This window comes from Haemorhous mexicanus, chromosome 1 (assembly GCF_027477595.1).
Source record: "Haemorhous mexicanus isolate bHaeMex1 chromosome 1, bHaeMex1.pri, whole genome shotgun sequence".
Lineage (NCBI taxonomy): Eukaryota > Metazoa > Chordata > Aves > Passeriformes > Fringillidae > Haemorhous > Haemorhous mexicanus.
This window is the reverse complement of record NC_082341.1, coordinates 57148918-57166163: the sequence shown is the minus strand read 5'-3', so window position 1 is coordinate 57166163 and position 17246 is coordinate 57148918.

Here is a 17246-nt window from a genome sequence, read left to right as displayed (position 1 = left end):
TGAAGGTGATCTATTAATAGTGTTAAGTGTTAGCTTTGGTCACTGAAAGAGGAAGAGATGCATAGAAAATAGGAGCACAGGATTGTAAGAGAGAATGTACTGATTACATGCTGTTTATAATTTCAGCTTTTTTAGCAGAGCCTTGCTTGGATTCAATGGCTACATGCTCTGCAGTGTTCACACTGCACTTATCCAAAGGAATTTGTCCAAATTATTGTCATTACCTTGACTGTCTCATTTCCAGTGGAGATAGGATCTTTTGAATCCCACTTCTCTACTCTAGCCTTTGATGCTTATGAAGGGTCAGTTTCTAAGATGATTTACCATTAGATGGTGAAAAGATGGTTACCCTTCATTAAGGACTTGTAGAAGGGAGATCCAAGCACCCTGAAATGTGGAGGTCTCTTAGATCCAGACAGTCATTACAATTGGTTATCTCTAAAATGGACTAGAGAGAACTCTTTGGGCATCAGCATTTCTGATCTTTTGGAGCCTTCCTTTGGGACAGGACTGAGGTAGAGATTGCTGGAAAATCTTACTCTTCTTTGTGTGGCCAATGATGCCAAAATTACAATGAGTGGTACACACAGTAACAGGAGAGATCTGATTTTGACCAGCTGGCCCTTCTTCAGCAGCATCACAAGAAGTTTGAGCTACATTCTCTGACATACTCTGAACCTTTATACCAGTGTGGGAGGGTAGTGAGCAGTGGAACAGCAGAACCCCTAGCTCCAAGAAAACCAGCAGGAGAGGCCCTGGCCCTGTGCCACTGGAGCACTCTGCATGGAAGTCTCTGAGGAACATGTTCCCTGCAGTGTCTGCCCACAGACAGCAAACAGTGCCTTGGCATGTGCTGCTGGTAGAGCACGGGAAAAGTCCAAAATGGTTTTGTCTTTGGGCTTCGGGCACAATTGGAACTGGTCTCAGAAGGCAAAAAGTCATAATGCAGTCCTTGACAGCACCTTGCTTCACGCTTCAGTGCAAACACTCTTGTCTCTTGACTTTAAAGCACAGTGACATGAGATGATCTGCTCAAAGTGTCACACGCTTCTCCTGGCAGCCATGGCGTGCAACCACTCAAGACCTTTTCTTCTGGCTATTTCTCATTGCTGAAAATCTGCAGGGGGAGTAATTAGAAAAAAAATGTCAACACAAATGATGTTTAAGGCCCATGCTAAGAGCTTACTCATCCCATCTGCTTAAGAAAATCATTCCTCCAGTAAATTAATTTTTAATTTCAACAAGAACCCTGGTTTAGTCACACCACAGTCATTTTTAATTATGTTATTGAGACTGTGTTGGGTTTTTCTTGCCCTTCTGGGCTGACGCTCTATTTCCTCATCAGTGCTGCCTCTCCTTGATTCTTCATTAGGAAGACAGGGATGGAATCAAAACACAAAACACAAAGCAGACCCACTATCTTCCTTTTTTTGTTTTATGCAGGGTTTTTATTTTCCTAAAAATAGACTCATCTACTTTTCTCATTACCCAGCTGTCACACAGAGGCATTTTTAGCATCTCTTTGTATCAGGAATCTATAGATAGGAGTATCTAGGTACAAAACAAGAAAAGAGTTTTTCCCCTCTTCCTTTGAAATGGGTGGGAATAATAGGGATATTTGAAAGAAAATAGTAAAGGGAGGGATGCAGAATGTGTATGCATAAATTTTCTTCTAAATAAATATGGCAATTAATCAGTTAGAGATACATTAAGACTACTGTACTTTAAGAAGAAAGGAAAGCGATACCTACCTAACTCAGAAGTCTCAACAGATATTTGGATCCTACAAGGCATTTTGCATGGGAGAAAGAATTCACAAGCTGACAAATTTTAAGTGTTGTCCTACCTATCTTCAGCTTCAGTGTACTGTGTGGATTAAGCTGTTGTACATGGACAGCATATCTGCACTATGCTTTTGAAGATTAGATGGTCAACAGCAGCATTAACACAGCCAGCTCTCTCCTACTACACTCCAAAAATTGCACTCCACCATGACAGCCTGCTCTGCAGTAAAGTTTGCTTCATGGGGATGTATCTCATCAGTGTGACTGATGACCCTCTGTGTAACAGGATATTTCCATTGAAGTGCTATGGAAAATGCAATAGAAGACAACCAAAAGTGTCTGGATTTAAGATATTAGAGGGGATGAAGATAGAATCTAAATCTCAGATTCAGTAATTCCTTTCAATTTATCACATGACCAGGCATTTCTTGCCTGGCTATTGTTGTTTTGCAGCTGCTCCCTGGTGCTACTTTAGCAATAACTGCAAAAATGCAGAGATTTGTGAGGTGGTCATTAACTTCTTCACAAGAGAAAGGGCTCTGGCTTTGCATATCAAACTGCAGAACTACCAATATTCTTAGTGTCATGATCAGCAGCTCCTGCCTCACAGGCAACTGCAGCATTGAAAGGGGAGAATGCTCAGGAGACATTTGCTATAGACTTGTCTTCCTAGACACAGCACTTAATCTCAGTTTAGTTAGTAGGGAGTCTCCACTGGTTGGATTAAAGGGAAGTGGCCATCTTGCTCAATTTTCTTAAAGTATGTTCATAGATGCCTGGTCAAAAGAATGGCTCTTTCTTAAACCTTTATTTGTATCCTGGAAAATATTTTAATTTCAAGGAATTTTAAAGTGAGACACAACGCTAAAGAAAGGTACAATGGAAGAACTGGGAAGTATTATAGTTCTAGGATAAGACTCCAGACTGTTGAACCATCCTTTGTGCAGTGGACAGATTTATCTGGGAAAAAAAAAGGGAGAGAATCTCACCAAAGTTTCATCACCATTATACAGATTTTCTATAGAGTCATCAGTGACATGTATCAAAGCTGCCTTAAGCTATCTTTTGTAAAATAATTGATTTTATTATCTTAAGCCTCTAATTTATTAAAATTTGGTTGTGATATTTCCTTTATATTTTGCATTGTGTTTTAGGAAATACCTTATGACTATGGTTATGAACATAAAATTAATAATTCAGGCTATACTATGGAGCATCTTGATTTTTAATAAAACTTGAAGCTTATTTATGCAAGGGAAGTATGCTTTTCATATAGTGGGATATGTGTTCCTCTGGAAGTTTGTAATAATAAAATATTGCTGAAAACATGCAGATCACATTTCAATAAAGCTAGTACTTTATATAGAAGTGCAAACAAGATCTCATCACTGTAGATATTTTGGAGAAGTGCAGGCAGGAAAAACAACAATTGGAGAAGGGCATACTACCCAAGAATTTAAAAATATATTGATTATCTAGCAGCATAAGTGCTCAGACTCTTACCCTTGTAGCTTAAAGTCAAGTATAGAAGTGCACTGTTGCAGCTGTCTGCTTCCCTGGCCTTTGCTGGATGGAACCTCCACTTTCTTCTGTGCATTCAGAGCTGCTGTGCTCCTTGCCTTACCTCCTGGGGTCTGCAGAGGAATGGAATTGTGAATCACTGGGACCAGAAGGCAGAGTTAGGAGATTTTGGTGCACAAAGCAACCTTCAGATTGTGACGAGATTCTGCCTCATTGGTTCGTGTGCCAGGATGAGGCTCTGCTTACTCTGCTTTCATACTTCAAGAAAGTGCCAGAAAATCTTGGTCTTCTTAGTCTGACAGTTCTCTAAACAAGCCTTCCTCTCCTGTCTTACTCCTGGAAGCTGATAAAGGCTCTTTCCTCACAGCCTATGCTTGGTTCTAAGCCCATGGGAAGACTAAAAAGCAATTGAAAACTAGATTTCTTTTCTTACTTTGCATTTTTGAACACAAAATACTTTTCCAACAGATTGGAGATGCTAAGTTCTGAACACTTCCAAATTTTGGAAGACCATGGAAGAGGGTACTTCCATAATGGGTGGTCTGTTTTTTGTTATTTTTTTGTAATTGATGATTAAGAGGGTGCAACAGTTCAAACATGACTGGGCTAGACATTGACTAGATTTTCTGGCTAAAAACTGAGCAATAGGACAGAAGGACATGAACTAACAGAGCAGAAAGTGATCTATGGCATTATAAAGATTATTGGAACATGACAGAGGAGCTATTGTGGTGATAAAGCATGCACTGAAGAGGTGCTGCTTTGGAAACAGAAACAGAAGCTAAAGCAGCAGGTTAACTCACACATTTATAAAAGGGCTATTAAGAATGAGGAGGGAAAGCACCATTTTTGTAACCGAAAAAAAATCATGCTCCCCATTTTGTGTCTTCAGAATATGTTGAACACTACTCATGAAAATGGTCATGCCTCGTAAAAATGACTGAGGTTTTGGATTTTGTAAGAAGAAGAAGTGTTCAGAGTTAGACAAATAGAATCAAATGATGAAACTTTCATCAGTGTGGCTTCATCTTTTCCTCCATTAGTAAGGCCAGCATCAAAGCTCTGAAACCAATTTTAGTATTCATACTCCGAAAACATGAATAAAGTGGAGAGAGAAAATTGACAAAAAATATGTGCTTTATAGTCTGGAGAAGTCATTTCTGAGGAAGGCCTAAAGGCTTTTAAACAACCTATTGAGATGAAGCTTTCTAGTCTATACATATGTTTCACACACAGAATATGCCTGCCAATTCCACCTTTTTTTGGTTTTTCTTATCAGTATTTTAAAAATTGTTTCATGTAGCAGGTTGACTCCATCTTCCCTTACTCAGACCATTATATAGCCACTGCAAAACATTTACTGCATGAGAAAATCTGTAAACCTTTCTTCCTGGAGTAGAAAGACATAAAATAATATGCAATAAGCAAAACTGAACTGACATATATTAGAAACGTATGACGATTTTTGGCTTTTTTTTTATAAGGAGGGTAACTATCCTTTGGAAATCTTAAGATATAAAGAACACTGGGTTATTGTTGAATAGCTCTATAACAGAGGTTCTGTACCACAACTGAAAATTTGGCAGCTTGAGGCAGGAACCTCTGTGGCCATTGAGATGCAGGAAGTTATGTTAAATTATTACAATAAGTCCTCATATCTCTGTTTCAGTATATGTGGACCCTGACAGCAGGCACAACAGAACCCCATGGACCTCTTCAGGGATAATGACCTCTAATGACTTATTTAGCAATAGAGTTTCCTGGGAATTTTCACTAAGGAAAAGCAGATCTGTAGAGTACCTCTGTCCATTCTTTTTTATGAGGAGTTGCAGGTACGTTGACAGCAGTTGCTGCTTTTCTCTCTGCTCTAGGAAAAAAAACCCTTTTTTTTTTTTTTTTTTATTTTTTTAGCATGAGAAAGTTTATTTCATCTATGAAAAGAGTCTTTTGAAAGACTTAAATCAGAACCACAAGGACCACTGATGTACAAGTGAGAAGAAAAGAAATAATATAGAAAAGATAATACCGAAAAGAAAAGGTAGGAGTCAGACCCCCCAGGTTTAGGTGAGAATTCCAAATAGAAAATGTGGGGAAAAAAGTCTGTAACAAAAGATGACAGAAGTATTTGCATTCACATTAACACAAGAAGCAGTTGCAAATTGGCTCAAGATAACTTTTTTATAGAATCTAAAAACTGACAATGATAAAACTACAAACTCTTCATTTGAGTTCTAATTGCCCTTTAAAACAAATTATATCAATACAGTAAAGGAACTTCTAAATGCCTGAAGATGCCTTTTGTTGTTTTTCTCCTTTTCCAGAGTTACAAAAATAGCTGCTTAAAATCAGCATTGGTGGCTCTGGCTCACAGATGTAATCTTTGCTGTTGTACCTAAAACCAGCTGTTTGACTAAAATTGACACTGATTTATTAATTTACCAGATCAGAGGAAGGTCAGTAATAACTTATCCTCTTCCTCCTTAATATTATCTTCAAGTTTACAGTCACATCTCACAGAGATTTTCACTACATTAACTATACATTATGGTCTTGGTAAGAAATCCATTTGAGTCTGCAAGAGATTTTCCCCTCGTTACTGTTGTATCAGGCTGAGCTGGACTTTGCAGAAATGTCATTTGGCATCTGTCCATACCATAAGTCATACTGTGCTCTATTCTGTGAAAGTATTCTAAATGTTTCTTGAGCACAGGAATGTCTAAATCCCCAGAATTTATCTGAGAGAACATTTCCTGGAAATATTTTGTGGATGGAAATGCAGGAAACAAAATATTCTGTATCTGTAGATTTCATTAAAGAAATGAATTAGAACCCTCCTTCTGTTATAATATGATCACTTTCCCACTATTTGATTACTCAACCATAAAACTGGCTAAATGTAGCCCAACACATTTTTCATGTGTTTAAAAATTCCAAAAGAGAATGTGTACAAAATTCCGAAGAGAAAGTGTACAGCTGATCACTCACCTGCTGAAATGTGTGCCATTTACTATTAGATGTTGATATTACATGGTAGGATGTGCAATAAATGCTTTCATGGAACCTAGGTGTGCAGTTTTGTAACATGATCAGGCATATACCAGCTACCTGACTATAGACACAAGCCAATTGATCTCACTGTGAATGTGCCAAGTAATGAGAAAAGGGCTGTAGGATCTTTGGGGAAAAAAAGTGGCAAGGAACTTGGCTCCCAGAACAATTAATTTGGCCCATGATTTCCTCTTGAACCATAGTAGATGGTCTCAGGGGGAAAAAAAAAAATAGTGTGTTGGCTGAGATAGTGATTTTTTGCAAAATAGATTTGTTTGTTTCAGAAACAGCAAGCTGGACAGTCCTGTGCTTACAATGGTCCAGGAACATCCATACTATAGAGAACAATATTAGACATAATGATTGCTATGTTTGTGGGGCTAAATATGTGGCAAGTGTCTAGTGACTACAACATCTTCCCAGAAGCTAATAGTAATAATGCTGATACACAGAGGAGTCCTAGATAGAGGTGGAAAAAGAAAAAGACACAGACAGAAGACTAATATTACATTATTTCTGTAATATCCTGCACGTAACAGAAACAGCATCTTGGGTGGATACCACACAAAAGACTGGTAATTCCCACTGTGTGTATTTCTTCTGAATTCATATTGACCTCTCCAAAAATTTTCAGGTCAGGTCATGGACAAACATTGGTATCATAGCTATAACTCTTCAGTATGTGAGGATATCTCAGCTTGGATCTTTCCTCAAAGTGTCTTATCTCTGCACACCTCTAGCATCTTCACTGACAATTAGCTGATGTTTTGAGAGAAAACATTTCAAGAATACTTCCTGCAAAATCTGCAAGCAGTTGCTTAAAAGCCAACACCAGATGTGCACCATGAGCATTCCATATTAGCATGCTATGGTTTTACCAGATTTTTATGACTCCTTTTGGTTTGTGTGTTGGTACAACCATAAAAGATTATTCTTGTCAAGAGCTCATTATTCTACTCACAAGCTCAGTGCTGTTCTCCACTGGTATAGTATACTGGAGGTGCAGCTCTGCCTCTCATGAGAGTTGGTTTGGCTGTTGGATCCAGAAATAACACTGATCACTTTTTATAAACTCATTTTTTCAGGAAACAGTAGAAAAAAATCCAGTAACAAAGTTTCTTAGTTACTCTCTGCTTATGACAGGTGTCAAGAAAGTGGTTTTCCATCAGAACAAATGAGTTAATGAGTTAACTTGGACTGGGAATGAGAGCAAGCCAGTCCCTACTCTACTCGAAGCAGAGTGGTCTCCAAGGTTTACATCATACTCCCCAGGATCTCATCCAATTTTGATTTATTATCTTAAGAAATAGAGATTGATATTTGATTAGCCTATTTTAATATATCTTTCTGATGACTGATATATCTATGAATGAATCTTTCTGCAAAAAATCCACAGAAAATACCACCTCACATTTATGACAATGTTCATCTCCATACCACAGGCAATTTTTAAAAAAGGGGCAACAGAATGTGTCTTGCAAGAGGCGATCTCAGTTAACTTCCATTTCATTTTGATGTGCACTTATTACCATAGTAATGAGCATTTCAGAGATCCCCAAAACTCCTTGGATGTGATAAAACTTCTTTACCTATTGTCAGAGGAAGCACTGGTGCCCACAAATGAGAATCTTTGAAATATTATATTTCAGACTGTCAATGTTTGATGACCAGCAGTGAAGTTTTTCTTTTTGCAGAAAGAGCACTTATCATTTTGGAATCTTTATATAGACTGCGATTTGGTCTGACTAGAAAGCTGGACGACTGATCTTTTTTGATAATGTTTTCAAAGGTTGAGTTCCTGATTTTTGTATTGACAGCAATCATCGTCCTAATGATGAAAATGAACATTTAGATCATTCCTGTAATAAAACTTTTCTTAGAGTGTAGTGATTCTGATTCAGTGGCCTCTTTTTATACAATTTCAAATGATAAATTTGGCTTAAGAAAAAGATGGTGCTGAAAACCAAAACCAAGACAATTATACAACTTGTCATTGAGAACATCACCAGTTAGAATGCTCAGTGATGCAGAGCAACTGAGCAATATAAGCAGTGATATCCTTATCAGTTTGTAAGTTCCACCTGTGAAATTGAAATCTCTAGACATTGATAGATAGGGCAGACATGAAATTCATCTAGGGCAAGGCTATGGCTTCATCCCATGGCCTTTACTTATAGTATCTGATTTGCCTATCTTATTAACAATTATCTTGCTCACAGAGAAGGGAGAGGACAGGCTGTTCAGGGGCTTGTCTCTTGTTTGCCTTAAGATAATGTGATCGTCTTTCAAAATAAGAACATCTAATTCAGGTTGAATAACATCAGCCTATCCCCATTGCTGCCATCTCAGATAGCAAGCAAGCAGGTACATTAATTTAGATTCTTCAGTGGCTACTGTTTTATCTCAAGCCTGTAAAGTCACAGTCAAGATCATTCTGTACTGTTCCTAGGAGTGGCTCCAGAAGTTCTGTTGCTTGTCAGCATCAGCATGTAGACCTTTTCACCAGAAATCTGAGGGCATAGTTATGAAGCACAGTTGCTGGGGTCTTAAATGTACTAAAACATCTTGACCAACCCAACTTAGAGCTTCTATCCCCAGTCAGCACAGACAGGGCCAGGAACTCAAACTCAGCTCTGGGCCTTCAGTGTCAGTCTAAACTATGTCATCGGAGTTCCTGTGCTCAGCTCAGTCACTGTGCTGGGCCTGACCCTGATCTGCAGAATGGCTCACCTTGAACCTGTGCCATCCCTATGGCCCTCCCTGTTGATCCCTGAACTGTGTCTGACACTGGTTATGATTGCCGGACCTGATTCTGCTCCGACCTGCCAATTGTAACTCCTTGGCTTGACCTTGGACTTGGCTTATTGCCACAAACTTGCCTTGCAATCTGGACTCTTGACTGAGCCTGGCTCCATGTCTGGGTCTGAGATCTGCAGTGAAGGACATAGCATATCTGCAGTGGAGGATATAGCATATCTGCAGTGAAGGATATGGCATATCTGCAGTGAAAGATATAGCACATCTGCAGTGAAGGATATAGCATACTGTAGCGACAAGCAGTTCCAGATCTTAAATACATACAGTATGAAACAAAAAATATTATCAAATACTTTCTACATCAAGCCCATCACTTCCATATGACAGGCATTTTTAATGCAGATGAACCAGTTGTGCTTAAAAACCTCCAAGTGAATCTTCTGCTTTCCAAATACTGAATTTCGTTATGACCTTTTGTTTTGTCAGAGTAAAGGAATAATGACTATAAAAACTGGTTTCCTTGTGTGACTGCTTGTAGGTGGTAGTCACCTTTTAATCTTCTTTTAGATAAAGTAAACAGATCCATTTTCTTTAGTGCCTCAGTATAAAACAACAATAGTGCTCTTGATTGTTGTGAAGAACTTTTAATATAAATTAAACAGATTATAATAATAACAACATAATGAAGAGCTGGTCAGAAGGTCAGAGGAAAGGGATGGAAAGTTAACAGCAGCAAGAAAGGAAGCAGTGTTTAGAAAAAGCCTTATTTTTTAACATCTCATTTCTGAGCCTCTGATTTGGTTTCACGATTTTCTAAGGGTATTTTCATATTGTGATGAAGTTCTATTTCTCATCTTCCATTATATTTCACTATTAATCAGGTTGGGGCAAAGGAAAAACAGTGATATATAAAACCAGTGATATATAAAGGAAGTTAATTCAGTGGTAGCATTTGATGTTTAATTTTCTTCACATATCCTTTATAAATTTCCCAACTATTCTTAAGGTAGTGTATAATTAATCACACCATGTTCTATAGTAAGAACACAGTTTTTTCCAGACCATATTAGATTATCAATAGATCTGATGCCAGCAAGCACCCATGAGTAGTGACCAGTCCTAAATAATTTAAAAGAAAGAGGAAAAAAGTCCAATATGGAGTGATGACTGTGGCATGAAACATTCTCAAGGAAAGAAATGCAGCCATGTGCAAATTCAAGGCCTTGTAAATGCTTCTCAGGAAGAGCTGAACTCTCCATTTGCAATTTAGGGCATCTTGAAAAGAGCATATTTCAGGACAATTATTGAAAACTGCCCCCACTCTGATCAATGCATTTAAAAAATCCAAAATAACTAATCAAAGTGGAACTTGACCTGTTCCTTGTAATTTCCTGAATATTTGAAACGTAGGCATTATTCTTAGATTTTTTTCTCATGCTTCCTAAAACACACCTATAAAACAGCATTTAGCAGAGCTGGCCATGATTTTTTTACATTTACTGTAAAGACCTTTCTGGGATTTTCAGGGAACTCTGTATTACAATTCTCTCCTTCATGGTGAGAATCTTTGAAATTCTCAGCATAATGAAAACAGAAGGAATTTGCTGAGTTACATCATACTTGAATGAAAATGAAATTATTTCAGTTAAGGGAGAAAATTTTTTCCATCTATACCATGGATATAGTCACAGACCATCATTAATTACAATTAAATAAAATATACTATGGACCTTATCATGATTTGTCATAAAAACAGTTTTCAGGACAAGATATAATGACAGACTACCATTTAAAATTGTGATTCCTGTAAAAGGAGTTTTTGCAGGAAAATCAGATCAGAAAAACAAACACTAGGAGTCTGATTAAGTACCTTAATTTCCTAGTTCTGACTTTCAGCAGGATGAAAACACTTACAATGTCCTCTTACATTCTTGCCTACTTAAATTGCCTTCAGGTTTTTATATTACAGCAAGAAATAATTTCAGTTTAGTTCAGCTTACTGTTTGGTTTGCTTCTTAACTAATATTTTAAATGCTGTTGAGATCTGTTAGATATCTGTAGAACAGCCCCCACAAAAGGTGATTTAGTTTTTTCCTTCGGCTAAACTTTAAAAAAAGGAACTCAGTAAAACTGAGTTTTTGAGACGATCAGAATACTGGAAAAGAAGAATAGTACCTTACTGCTTCTGTTGCAAAACAGCAGCAAAGGTATGGCCTTCTCTTCAGATTAAACAAATACAGAGTAACTTCAGGTAGATACAGAGATTATTTTCTTAGACAGTTACCTAGGACAAATGAAAATTTTCAGGAAACAAGTCATTACTTCTGGAAAATACATGGGAATGAAACAAAAAACATCTTTGGAAGGTGTTTATACTTTACTACTACAACAGACTTGGAACACTGCATGAATCTCAAGAGACAACTGCTATTAACCTCAACTTAGAGACAATAAGGACAATATGACAGCATAAAGGCTTGGAGTAATCTGCAAGAAGTTCACATTCTAGACAATTTCCTGAGTTTAGTTTCTTATTAGCTAAATAATTCTTCCTTGACTGGTATTTTATTGTATTCCCTTTGACTGGTTCTTTAGAGATGCATAGCATTTTCCCTTCTCTAAGGTCAAAGATTTAATTTGGGATTTCTGAATTCGAGCTTAAGACATCTCACCAATATTTGGAACTGAATTCATCATTTCCCAGCATGAATTTCTAAGTACAGGATGATTCTTACTCTTATGGAACCTTAAATTTACTGATCAGGGCTTTTTGAAGGGGGGATTATATAATTTTAAACTCAGTAAGTAAGAACAGTAAACCATGGGACTTCAGTCTTGTACTCATTTATTTCCTTCTAATGTTAATTCCATCAGTGGAAACAAGCTTTGCTCTTTCACCTGTATAAGCAGCTGCAGTTTGATACTTGATACATCTGATTTTTTTCAGAGGCATATTTTATAAAAAACTTTTTCACATATTCAAAAAGAAAATAAGCTATTATTTGGCCTAAAATTATTTTTATCACCCTCAATATTAGCTAGAACAGTCTATGAAAACACATTTAAGCCAACTTTAGGTTGCTCCTCTTTTTTTTTAGAGTATGTCATTCTAGCTTTGCACACCATTGTATCAATGTGAAGCTGAACTGTGTTTCATTTGCTTCTGGGACCTAAGAAGAGAGAGAGAGAATACTTCTCTTGTGTTCATGATAAAACTCTGGAGGTAGCTGTGAAGTGATAAACCAAGAGAGTAGTTCACTGAGTTAACTGGAAGACTGGACAGAGTATTTTCAGGAGGGAAAGGATACATCTTCTTTGAGTGGTCACATCAGGTTGTGAATACCAGTTAAACAGTAGATACAGAAATTTACCCCCTTCCATCCAAGGGGTGATTGTGTTGGGTGCCTTCCAAAAGACACTGGGTGTGAGCAGTGAGTTACCTTGAGCAGACCATGCTGCTCTCCTGGCACTATTCTCCAGGTCAGAGCAGCCCATATGTCAGCACCAGTGACTGCTGCAAGGGGCTTTGGTGGAGTGCCCCATGCCAGCCTGCACTGCACTGAGGTTGGGACAGCCAGAGGACTCCAACGTGCCAGCAAAAGCATATGGCTCTGATTTTCACAGAAAAATGAAATGCACTGTGGCTTGGCACAGAGGAAGAACTCTGTGTAAGCCAGTGCACTGCATGGTGGGAAAATCCATATGAGGTCATTCTGATGTGATATTAGAAAGCAGAATTCTCAGCCTCTGAAAAATGTAAGGTTGACCTGTTATCTATATTACTCTTTATACCATCTTACTAAACCAGATATTCCATTATACCATTTCTTTTGGAGCCATTCTTACTGAGATTCAGAAAGAATGCTTTCTGTCTTTTTCTCTCCTTATCCCACCACTTCAGCCCTCCCCGCCGCCAGTGCCAAGCGACACTGAAGCTGATAACATCCTGCTCCTTCATTATTACAGGTTCTGAAAAGTCTTGTCAGGTGGTAATCAGCCAGTAAGAATGGACTGTTAAGAGATCTTGAATGAGCCCAGAGCTTAGACTGAAAGGAATAGGTGCTTGAGAGTAGGAGGAATGGCAGGAAGAAGCTGAGGTGTGTGGGGGGAAGCCAGTGCTGAGTTTAAGGAATGGAACAGTGAGAGCGCTGCTCAGGTGAGAGCTGGAAGATTTGGTATGCATTCAGCACTAAATTTATTGCTCGTTCTATGGAATGGTGTTGCAGCCTGGTAAATTTGATTTTTGCCGTTGCCACAAAAAGGCCATGGGGTTTCTGCTGACTGACAGCATAGGTTTCGGGATTTCTTTGGGTTTGTCTTTGCCTGAGCAGGTAATACCTTGTAAAGCAGTGGCTGACTAGTGCCCAGCTAGTTGTGAGCTTAATTTCTCAGAGTATATGGTAAAAATCTGAAAAACACATGTAGTTACTGAGTAACAAAAATAGCCCTGAATGTTAACCGTGGCTGCAGGGAAGCCACTCTGTGATTTTTTTAGCTTTAGTTGGGAATCTGTGAAAAGAAAGAGAGCAAAACCAGACTGTTTTAAGAAAATATTTCAATAAGAAAATATTTCAAAGAGCTACGTTTTCTAAAGGTTCGCAGACATGAATACAGTGCTTCTTGTGGTTATTGGATTGATCAAAGCCCTCTTCACGCAGGCTAAAATTTGTTGCCTTATACCTCTTAGATCCTACTTAAGGATCTTAAGGCATAGAAGGGATAAGTGCTGTACTAAGCCTCCACTGGCTTTCTGCAAAAGGATAATTTTTAATAATAACATTGAAATAAGTCCTTCCTGAGCTCCGTCCATCCTACTTGAATACCTTCGTGTCACTGTTTCCTTCAAGCTCCTTCTTGAAAATGTCCTGTATCTCTAGCACTCATTTATGTTATTTGCTCCAATGACCTCACTTGACAACTTACTCCAAGTGTTTACTGCTCTTTGAACAAAGTAGTTCTGCCTGAATTCAGGTGCAGTTAAGCGATAATAGCATTGCTGCTCTGTTTTATGAGGCAATAAGGTGGTTCAGCTGAGTAGTTTATCCCAACAAGGGAACCAGAATATTGCAAAGTAAAACACTCACATAGCTCTTTGGCTGCAAAATATGTTTGTAACCAAACACTTTAAACAAGGAGCAGCTTATTCAAGGCTACATCACAATTTACAAGTCCTTCCCTGTTGTACTTCTTAGGCAGACACCTCCCAAAGAGTTCGTGTCACTGAGCTTTTTGGTTCAGCAGAACTGCCTAATCTGTAGCAGATTGGACCAGTGGACCTGGATCCTCTTCATCCACTATACTAGGTCAAAACCTCACTAAAACAGCTTAAAATATTTGTCCTACAGTCTTATTATTCTGAAGCAGGGGGGAAACATCTTGGACAATTAATGATAAGAGAGGGATCCACATATTGACACTCCAGTTTTGAAAAATAGGAGAGGAAGTTCCTTGCATGCCTTGCCATCCATACTTGTGTAAAAACCTACAAAAATCTCAGGGTGAAGATGAAAGCAAAAAGGAACTGCATAATCTCTATAAAAAATTTTAAGTGTTGTCTGACAATGATATTCCTTTCAGTACCTATAAGGCATCAAAACCTGCCCAAATATTTGTGAAAACACCACGTTGCTGTATCAGTAGGAGAAACTTACTGTCTTACCATGTCAATAGGAAAAAAAATCCTTTTCAGCATTTAGTACAGATGTCAAATAGCTTACACATATTTTTAATCCCAAATCATGGTAGGTATGGATGGCTTCATTGTATTTGAAAATAAAGGTCGAGGTACTTTATTTTCAATGAGAAACATTACTTTGCTGAATGGAGATGTGTAACTTCTAGACCACCATGCAAGAGACTTTAACATGACTGTTTCAAATTAAATCAGCAAGGTGGCTGTATCAATACATTTTCAAATTTTAGATGAAAGTATAAAGCACTGAGTGAAATCTGAAACAACTCAGTTTTTAATTCACTTTTGAGTTTCAGTCCAGCTTTACCCTAGTACAACCAACAAAGATTTCAATCTACATTCCTAGAAACCAATAACTATAGCAACAATTTTTCATTTGGTTTTCTTCAGAAGGCAATTCTGAGGAATCTAGTAAACACCAGTGAGGATTTTATTAGAGTGTCAGGAAATAAAAATCAATGAAGGAGATAACTCTGCTCACATGTCCACTCTGTCACTTTTATTTAAAACCCCAATTAATTTAATGATTATAATATTGATTGCTAACTTTTGAAATGTCATATTAGCCTTTTCAGTTCACACAGTGTATTTAACCAGAAAAAAAATTAACTGTTGCAAAAAGATACAGAGAATAAATTAGAAGATGAATCATTGCTTGCAGAATTTTGTGACATTTCATTATAAAATCCATACTTTGACTAAAATAAGATGGTAACAGGTTTTATTATAAATTCAAAATCTAACATAAAATTTTTAAGTGACCCTAGGATAATGAGTTTTCATTCTGAAACCATGTAAAACACTGGATTTTGGAACACCTGCAGAGTTTGTTCATTTGGACATCATGCTGTTCATCTGTTTGAGGTTTGTGCTGAGCTTCATCTCTAAAGCTGAAGTGAGAATAGATGTAGACTGGATAGTTTCAATTAAGAATTAAGATCAGTAGTCACAGGACATATATATTTCTCTTGGAGAGCATAGACACAGTAAAAGCTAAAGAATTAACTGTAATTAGAATTTTCAAAAGTGCAACAACCCATTAAGACTTCATGTACTTTGCTTAGAGGAGGTAAGGTTTAATTTGTACTGATTGAGGATCTTGTAGGTCCTCTGTAGTGGTTTGAAGCCTGAGCAAACTCAGAAGAAAAGATGGCCAGCAATAGTCTTCATGTCCCAGATAACGTGTGAGAGAAAGGGACACTGGCCTCTTGTATCCTGAAGTTAGAAACTTTATTTTTTTTTTAATATTAACCTTGCTATGACTGTACCATGTCAAAGAGCCTTAATGAGTCATGTTTATCATGCCATAATCATGAACTATATTGAAATTTGAAAGAATGCTGTAGTCAATTCAGACTGACATCAAGGGTAAACTATTAAAAATGTTTCCTCTTATAACACCAAGCAGCAACTTTGCTAAATCCAAATGCCAGAGGTTATTCTCAGATCTAATATTATTGCAACATATTGACCTATTTGTCAAAGTCCATAAGTGGGTGACTGATCAGGGCTATTGAAATTAACTAAATGCCTCTTTGCAGACTGGACTTTACTCCACAGTGTTTAGAGCTGTTATACAGATAAATCTCCTTGCGCTAATTGAAAGTTTTATTGCCTGTTTTAAAGAGGGAGAAAACTGAAGACAGGCTAATGGTCAAAAAGGAAAACCTGATCCAATTCAAATTTTATTATTATTACTCTTTTAGTAGTAACACAAACTACACCCAGACATTTTCCTAATCCAGTGAGAAAACAAATAGAAAAGTGCCCACAAGGTCAGTAGCGGCTGGATGAGTTTGACTTTTCAATCATGGCATACAATTTATATTTAAGTACTTACACGAAGGTTAAGAAAGTGATGGAGAATAGTCAACTTGGTTTTACAGAGAGAAATCCTGCCTGATCAACCTGATAGCCTTCTAGAATGAGATGACTGGCTTTGTGGAGGAGGGCTTTGGTGAGCAGGGGATACTCTACCTTGACTTTGGTAACGCATTTAACACTGTATACCACAGCATTCACACTGACAAACAGAAGTACAAGTTATGTTATCAAGTTAGGTTGACTGAGAAATTATTTAATGCCACTCTGAAAGAATCAGTAGCATAAAGCAAAGATGGGGATCCCTATAGCATCCAGTAGTGATTAGCATAGTCAGTACTGACATTGTGATGGGACAAAATACACACCCTGGAAGTGTGCTGAGGATATAAAACTGGGAGGAGTGGCTGACATACCAGTGTGTTGTGCTGCCTTTCAGAAAGATCTCCACAGGCTGGAGCATTGAGCTGACAGGAATCACCTCAAATTTAACAAAGAAATGCAGAGTGCTGTTATCTGGGGAGGAGGAATAACCCAATTCACCAGCATATTCTGGGATCTGACCAGTTGGGAAGTAGCTTGGTAGAGATGAACAAGCAGGTTCTCATACAAAAAAGCCTGAA